This window comes from Gossypium hirsutum, chromosome D10, assembly GCF_007990345.1.
Source record: "Gossypium hirsutum isolate 1008001.06 chromosome D10, Gossypium_hirsutum_v2.1, whole genome shotgun sequence".
Lineage (NCBI taxonomy): Eukaryota > Viridiplantae > Streptophyta > Magnoliopsida > Malvales > Malvaceae > Gossypium > Gossypium hirsutum.
The window spans coordinates 7,964,076-7,973,180 of record NC_053446.1 but is presented as its reverse complement, the minus strand read 5'-3'; the positions used below and the strand labels follow the sequence as shown (position 1 = coordinate 7,973,180).

At 34.1% G+C, this 9,105-nt stretch overlaps 2 non-coding genes across 2 annotated transcripts; both read left to right on the top strand.

Annotated features, from left to right (window-relative positions):
- The first annotated feature begins 506 nt into the window (after positions 1-506).
- On the top strand, positions 507-703 carry LOC121222823 (U2 spliceosomal RNA). The gene has a single exon (XR_005920194.1). It is a non-coding gene; the product is annotated as a U2 spliceosomal RNA (small nuclear RNA).
- A 3,790-nt stretch (positions 704-4,493) lies between these two features.
- LOC121222834 (U2 spliceosomal RNA) lies at positions 4,494-4,689 on the top strand. Its single transcript, XR_005920205.1, has one exon. It is a non-coding gene; the product is annotated as a U2 spliceosomal RNA (small nuclear RNA).
- Positions 4,690-9,105: the final 4,416 nt, after the last annotated feature.

Here is a 9,105-nt window from a genome sequence, read left to right as displayed (position 1 = left end):
GTTAATTAATTTAAAAATTAGTGTAAGATATTAATTCATAAGAAGCTTTAATTACGGTAAATGTAAAATATAACATATTTTATATAAAAAAACATATTTTAATCAATTGTGGACGTCAACAATTCCCAAAGTAATTAAAGATAGAAAACTTTGCAAAAGTATATAAATAGAAATTTCTTCCATGTAATGTAAACCTTACAGTTTCCGAATTCTTCTTTAGTATTTAATGGCTTACCTACCAATATTGCATAGTTGGAAAGGCTAATTGCTTCTTCATCTTTTGACCTATATCAAGCTGCAATAAGAGGATTAGTGTTATAATATCCAAAAACTTTCATGTGCAAATTCACCAACATGCAATGTGCTGTGCAGGAAAAATTATACTAATTTTGTCCATAGCAAAATAAAAGTTCCTTCTGACATAGTCCAAATCCCATATCGAGAGCGCCAGCCAAGGGTAAGGCAGAGACGCATGATAAAAGAAATATCAATATGAGTTTAAGCTTATACCTTTCTCGGCCTTTCGGCTAAGATCAAGTGTAGTATCTGTTCTTATCAGTTTAATATCTGATACGTGGATCATTGATCCACATGATATTAAATTAATATTTTTAGGGGGAGAACTCATTGACAATAGCTTGCTATTGTGGTTCTCGAGTGTCGTCTTTGTTTTGCACTACTGCATTGTTCTGGCACACCCCTCCGATTGTAGTTTTAACCTTTTGAACCAATAGACGGTAGCTTCTTATTTGGGTTGTATTAATAATTGAGGTGGAAATCTGTTTAAAGGCACCATTATAAGGGTTAATGTACTTGAGGTTTAGTCCAAACCATAGGAATATAATTTCTCATTATTTTCAACTGCATTCCTTAGTTACTGTTTGCCCTCCTATATTAGGTTAATTGTTAGAAGCTATTTGATTTTAATTTCAGTTTTACGATCATTGAAAATCTAATAAGCATCTACTGTTCGAAGTTCTAAGCATAGAAACAATGCTTAATATGTGTATATAACATTTACATGGCTTCACACACATGGTGCCGTGTTCTTCAACTAAATACCATGTAAATTAGTCTTCAATCGAGATGGAGTTTGGAACTTGTACACTAAGGCTGTTGCCTTTGTGAAGCTGGAGGATCTTCATCAATTGAGTGAATTTTAAACTCAGAGGTATTGGAGTTGGATAAATGCTTGACTAATCTCAGAGGAAGACTTGAAGTGAACGATCGTCTTTTTGGTGGCATTCTTGTGAATGTGTCATGGTGTCTTTATGGTATTGTTCCGCAACGCCAACAGCATGGCTAATGCCTAGGCGAATGCCGAGTTTTGATCTTGCTGCGTGTGTTTGCGTGGTGGTGATTTTTCTCTAGTTGACATTTAGAACTGTTTTATGTGGCTTGTTTTATATGGTTTACTGGTGTTTTCTGCTTTTGTTTTGGTGTATCGTTTTGGTTGGGGTTTTCTTTTATGTTGTTTTGTCTTTGTAATCCCACTGTTTTCAGTAGTTGTTTTATTTCTAATATAATCATTTTGATGGCCGAGAAAAAAAAATAAGTAAAAATTTTATGTGAGGCTTTACGAACCGCTTAATCTAAGAGGACTAGGAATGAAGAAGCTTAATAGGCGGTGACAAAATATGTATTCTTGTTCTTCCAATCTTACATAGCATCATTTACAACTTGTATATTCCAATTTATTTCGTATCAAAACACTTATATTTAATCAGTTGCACCACTAACTATTTAAAAGTCTTTTTTTTTAATTTATATTTTTATCAATTAATGATAATCAACGATAACGTAACTCAATCATATAAGATATGTGATATAAAAACCCACATAAACACTATCTTTTGATCGGATATGATCGACCGAGCTTTGACCTATCAATCTCGGTCAACTTCTAATTTTAATATTTTTATTTTCTTAAATATATATATTTGAATTATTTATATCTTCTATAATTATATATTATTTTATTTTATGTAATTTATCTATTATAAAAGAATAAAATTTTAACAATTAAAAAACGAATTTTTATATAATTTATAAGCTTTTATTTTGAAAATTTGGATATTTTCTAATATATATTTTAAATGTTTTGATACAAAATTTTAAATTTTATAGAATTCATCTATACTATATAAGCAAAACTTCATATCCTTTTATTTTTCATGGTGTTACTAAATTAACATTAGAATTTTTTTAATATATCACTAACTATGTATGATAATCATAAAATTAATAACATTTAATCATTAATTATTGGATATTTAACTTTTCTCGATTTTATTATGACAGTAAACAAACAATAATATTAATTAAACAAATTATTCGATTGAACTTTGTATTTATATTTAATTACACTTACTATTTTAAATTAACAATCAAAATTAAAATTTAGTAGTATAGATAAATGTGTTGACTTCCATAGTCACTTAAGTCTCGATTGAGTATTCATTTTTTATGGTCATGATCCTGCTTTAGTATAGTTTCACATTTGCAATAATAAATACCAGTTATGTCTTAATTTTCTAATGAAACGAAGATAAGAGATAGCAATAAAATGCATCCTTTTGATATTTCAATATCTTAAGACATTTTCTTTTAAAGTTTGAAGATACTAGTTTGGATAAGAAGGTTTACAAGGTTTTACAGGTTGATTATTTAGGCAAATTGGGTCTTTCTTCTTCAAAACATAACATTTTAGCCTTAATGAAATTCCTAACCATGTATTTCAAAGTAGAACAATTGTTCATTGAGTTATGATCATTTTCGTAATGATAGCTACAGCGCTCATTAATATTATACTAGTTTAGATAAGAAGATTTACAAGGTTTTGATAAAATGATGAGGTGGAAAAAGCGAAAGTAAAAACTTGATGTACATCATAGGAATTGAGATGAATTAATTCTTTGTCCGCTTATTAGGCCATTCTTACCATTTTCACTATGTATGTATTGTTCATCTGCTCCTCTTTTCCTTTGTTAAGCACATCCTGTACAAATTAAACTTTCAAAAAGAAAATGGCCGACTCATGTATTATGAATACCATTTTTTATTATGTAGACTTCACCTCAATAAAATTTGTTGCATATGGAACAAATACAGTTCAATCAATGTGTTCTATTAAGTACTTTAGTCATGAATAATGACTTACACTAATTAGGATAAGATAGGCTTTCGATTTTTCTTTCCTTGAAACATAGGTTGGACGAGGATTTATAAATATAGATATGATTTATACACTTAATAATCCTAAATGGAATCATAGTGTTTCAATCTTAAATTAGTTAATATGAAATTATCACTTAAATTCAGGTGTATTATACATAGCAACAATGAGCATGCTTTTTATATTTACTGGAATTTAAAGGATTGATATTTGATATTGAAAAGTATTTAGCACATTACTATAGAATTAACAACGATGTTGATAAAATAAAACAATATTATTTTGTTTATTTATTTTGCTCATAAGCAAATAAAGTCTAGCTCACCATGTTGTAATCCCATAAAGCCGAGCGTCAAATAAATTATGTTAAATAAATATTAGGATAAATTACACTATTAGTCAATTTTTAGTGTGTTTATGTTTGGTCATCAAACTACAAAAATTTTTAATTTCATCACTAACGTTTTTAATTAGTTCTGTTTTAGTCATTCTTTGTTAAATCGTTAATGAAAATAATGATGTGACATTTTTAATGAATATAATAACACAATTAGTTCACATCCCTAACATATGATAAACAAAACACAAGGGTGGGGCATATAAAGAGAGAATATCACAACATTTAAACATCCCTGTACGGGCTGCGGCATATAAACCTGGACGAAGTCGATGGGTCATCATGAGTCTCATGGCCTAGGGTAACGAGTAAGTGACCTCAATTGCACTCGGGAGGAAACGATCCTCTACACAGCTTCAATAAGGTTATATATGTTACACAGTGAGCTTATTGCTCATTTTGTCTGCTTATTTGAATTTCAGGTAACTTTCAAACTTAGGCGGGTCGACGTAGCAAGAATTCAATCACTTTCAGATTGATTATTTTACTAGTTTATCTAGACTTATTAGTACTAACTTTTCGGATTGTTGTTCTAAAGATTGGATTTACATGGTTTGCTTTTATTTAATTAAATGACTTTAAATTGTTTGAACTTTAAGTAATACAAGTCGGACTTTTTAAAAATGGTTATTGTAACTCTCTAAAATTGGTCATAATGTTTAGGTTGGGTTTAGGGTGTTATCATTTTCGTCTTTTGACCAATATTAAGCTACAATAAGAGGACTAGCGTTATAATATCCAAAAATTTTCATGTGCAAATTCTCCAACACGCAATGTGCTGTGCAGGAAAAATTATACTAATTTTGTCCATAGCAAACTAAAAGTTCCTTCTGACATAATCAGAATCCCATAACGACAGTGCAAGCCAAGGCTAATGCAGAGATGCATTATAAAAGAAATATCAAGACGAGTTCAAGGTCAAACCTTTCTCGGCCTTTTGGCTAAGATCAAGTGTAGTATCTGTTCTTATCAGTTTAATATCTGATACGTGGATCATTGATCCACATGATATTAAATCAATATTTTTAGGGGGAGAGCTCATTGACAGTAGCTTGCTATTGGGGTTCTCGAGTGTCGTCTTTGTTTTGCACTACTGCATTGTTCTGGCACACCCCTCCGATTGTAGTTTTAACCTTTTGAACCAATAGACGGTAGCTTCTTATTCGGATTGTATTAATAATTGAGGTGTAAATCTTTTTAAAGACACTAATATTTCAAGGGTTAATGTGCTTGAGGTTTAGTCCAAACCATAGAGCTATAATTTCTCATTATTTTCATCAGCATCCTTAGTTACTGTTTGCCCTCCTAAGTTAATTGTTAGATGCTATTTGATTTTAATTTTTCACTTACTATCTAATATCCTCAAAACCCCCTTAGTAAAAAATAATATGAGATAGATTCTTAGGTTGTGTTTGTTGAGAAGTTAATGTAGTTAGTAGTTAGCAAAATTAGGCAGTTACAAGATTAGTTAGTTAGTTAAACAAATAGTCTATAAATGTAAACATACTCTGTGTATTAAACAAGTAAGTGAGAATTTTTTTCAACATGGTATCAGATGCTATGATAGTCGTTTTTTCTGGCAGTTTTTGGTTTGTTCTCTAGGGCACTTTTCATTTGTGTCTTCGACGTTTTTTGGATTGCTGGTTATCTTTGTTTTCTTTTTGGGTTCTTTCAGTAACAAAGAAGATGAGTCTCTCTGATTCTGTTCTTGATTTCAATCACCCGTGTTATCTTCATCCATCAGATACTCCGGGTACATTGCTCGTCGCTCATCAGTTGACAGGTGTTGAGAATTACACTGTTTGGAGTCGGACGATGAGAATTGCGTTATTGGCAAAAAACAAGTTGGGATTTGTGGATGGCACCTGTTCTAAAACCATGGTACCGGAGGATATGGGTCATCAGTGGGAGCACTGCAATGCGATTGTCCTTTCTTGGATTCTAAATACTGTTAGTAAAGAACTCTCGACGGGGATTGTTTTTGCGTCCAGTGCGGCAGCAGTTTGGAACGATCTTAGTGAACATTTCACAAAATTGACGGTTCAAGAATTTATTTCTTGCATCGTGAAATTACTACCTATTCTCAAGGTACGGTCTCAATCTCTGCCTATTTTACCAGATTGAAGTTACTTTGGGACGAATATGATGCCCTTGTACCACCGGTTTCTTGTGATTGTGGTCAGCCTCGACAGAATGATGTTCATGTTAGACAGCAGCGTTTATTCCAGTTTCTTATGGGATTGAATGAGTCATATAGTGCTGTGCGTAGTCAGTTTTTATTGATGAGTCCTTTACCGTCTGTTAATCATGCGTACTCGATGATTATGCAAGAAGAGTCGCAGAGAAAGCATAGTTCTAGTAATGTTAGGGATGACTTGGTTCCTTTTTCTTCAGTTCAGATGGTACAGAAAAAACGATTTAATGGTATTTGTGACCACTGCAAAGTTAAGGGACATAAAAGAGAGACTTGTTATAAACTCATCGGTTATCCTGCAGATTTTAAGTTTACAAAGAGGAAAATGAATGTTTCTTCTTCTTCGGCAGTGAATAATGTTTCTACCCCTGACTCTGCTTGTAGTAGTGAAGTACTGGACTCTAGTGGGTCATGTCCGACAGCACCTATGTTTACACAAGATCAATATAACCAGATCATGCGTTTGTTGAATAAAGACCCTGTTGTCGTTGAAGCTGCTACCAGTATAGCAGGTATGGTGGATCTTGGTAACAAATGGATCATTGACACTGGGGCCACTGACCATATACTGTCGGATCTTCATTTCTTGGAATCTCCTGTTACATGTCCATTAGGGTCACCAAGTGTTAGGCTTCCAAATGGGTCTTCAGTCTCCGTTACTCATACTGGCACTTGCACAATTTTACCTAACCTTTCATTGACAAAAGTTCTTTATGTTCCGAATTTTCGTTACAATTTACTTTCTGTTTCCAAACTTACCACCGATCTTCATTGTATGGTTTCTTTTTATCCTCATTTTTGCCTTATACAGGATCTCTCCAGTGGAAGGATGAGGGGGATTGGTAAAGCACGAGGTAGTCTTTATATCCTGGATCCGTCTCAACAGACTATGGTTTTACCTCCTTCTTTTGTTACAATGGCTTCTACAGATTCATCCATGGCTTCTACAGATTCATCCATTCTTTGGCACCATAGACTTGGTCATGCGTCGGTTTCGAGACTGAACAAGGTTCCTATTTTTTCTTGTACAAAATCTACTGTTGACAGTATTCATAAGTGTCCTGTTTGTCCACTAGCTAAACAAACCAGACTTCCATTTCCTATTCATAAGTCTCGTGCTAATACTGCTTTTTCTCTTATGCACATTGATTTGTGGGGACCTTATCGAGTTTCTACTCATAGTGGTCATAGGTTTTTTTTAACGATTGTTGATGATTACACACGAATGACTTGGGTTTATTTGTTGCGCTCTAAGAGTGATGCTCTTATATGTCTCAAACAATTTTTTGTGTTGGTTAAAAATCAATTTTCTACTGTAATCAAAACTGTTCGTAGTGATAATGGGTATGAATTCTTTAAAAATAAATGTACTGAATTTTTTAATATGTCTGGAATTGTTCATCAAAGTTCCTGTGTTTATACTCCTCAACAAAATGGAGTTGCTGAACGAAAGCACAAACATTTACTAGAAGTCGCCCGATCCTTAAAATTTCAGTCTCACGTGCCTAGCAAATTTTGGGGTGAGTGCGTTTTAACTGCCTGTTTTTTGATTAATCGTCTTCCTACGCCTATTTTAAGCTAGAAATGTCCTTTTGAGCTATTGTATCATAAGTCACCTGATTTTTCTCGATTAAAGGTCTTTGGTTGTCTAGCTTATGCTACTAATCCTAGCTACCATGATAAATTTTCTCATAAGGCTATTCCATCTGTATTCATGGGTTACTCTCTTGTACAAAAAGGATACTTGTTGTTTAGTCTTGAAACCAAAACCTTTTTTGTTAACCGAGATGTTGTTTTTCATGAAACCATATTTCCTTTTAAGATTCCCACCAAACCGGTTTTGCCTTTTCCTGATGTTGATCCTTCTATTTTTCTACAACTTGAACCTTCCTCTTCCTTGTTTATTCCATCTTCTTCATCCTCTTCATCTTGTGTACCCGAGCCATCTTTTAACCCTTCTATGCCTACTGCTGTTCCTTTACGACGTACTACGAGGTCTGTTAAGCAGCCTCCTTGGATGAAGGACTACGTCTGCTCTAACCAATCGTCCACTTCTTGTGCCACAAGTTTGTTTCCTATAGTTGCTGTTTATTCTTCTTCTCATTTGCCTATTCATACTCAATTGTTTGCTGCTCATGTTTCTTCTTTACTTGAACCCTGTACTTATGATGAGGCCCTTTTGGATCCTCGGTGGGTTGATGCCATGCAAAAAGAGATTCAAGCTTTGGAGGCTAATGGTATATGGGAGATTGTTCCTTTACCGCCTGGCGTTGTTCCCATTGGCTGCAAGTGGGTTTACAAAATTAAATATGCTTCTGATGGTTCGGTGGAATGCTTTAAAGCACGGCTTGTTGCTAAGGGATATAATCAAAAGGCTGGTATTGACTTTCATGACACTTTTTCTCCGGTCGTTAAACATGTCACGGTTCAGACGGTGATAAGCATGGCAGCCATTCATAACTGGCCTCTTTTTCAGATGGACGTATACAATGCGTTCCTTCAAGGAGACCTATTCGAAGAAGTTTATATGGAAATTCCAGTTGGTTTTCGCAGCCAGGGGGAGTCTCATGTATGTCATCTGCGTAAATCGTTGTATGGTCTGAAGCAAGCGTCCAGGCAGTGGAACTCGAAGCTTACAGAGGCTTTAATACGAGGAGGATATGTACAAAGTAAATACGACTATTCCTTGTTCACAAAGAGGGATGGAGGTAACATGGTTGTTCTACTCATATATGTGGATGATTTATTAATTACAGGCAGCAGTGCTAGCATGATAGATGAATTGAAGCAGTTTCTGCATTTGAATTTTAAGATGAAAGACTTGGGTGTATTGAAGTTTTTTCTTGGAATTGAAATAATGAGATCAAATAAAGGGATTATATTGAATCAAAGGAAATATGCTTTGGAGTTGATAGCTGATTTGGGATTAGGAGAAGCAAAGTCAGTATGTACACCGCTGGAACAGAATTTGAAACTCACATCAATTGAGTATGATGAGTCGGTACAAACAAAGGTGGATGGAGATGATTTAGTCACGGATGTTACAATGTATCAAAGGTTATTGGGAAGATTGATATATTTGACAAATACACGACCAGACATAACGTTTGCGGTTCAACATTTGAGTCAGTTCATGCACAGACCAAAAAAATCGCATTTAGAAGCTGCTTTTCGGGTGGTACGATACATAAGGAAAAATCCTGGTCAAGGTATTCTATTACCTGCAGCAAGCAAGACACAGTTGATTGCTTTTTGTGACTCTGATTGGGCTTCATGCCCCATGTCTAGGAGATCGGTGACTGGTTTCTGTATAAAAATTGGAGAATCCCTTGTTTCGTG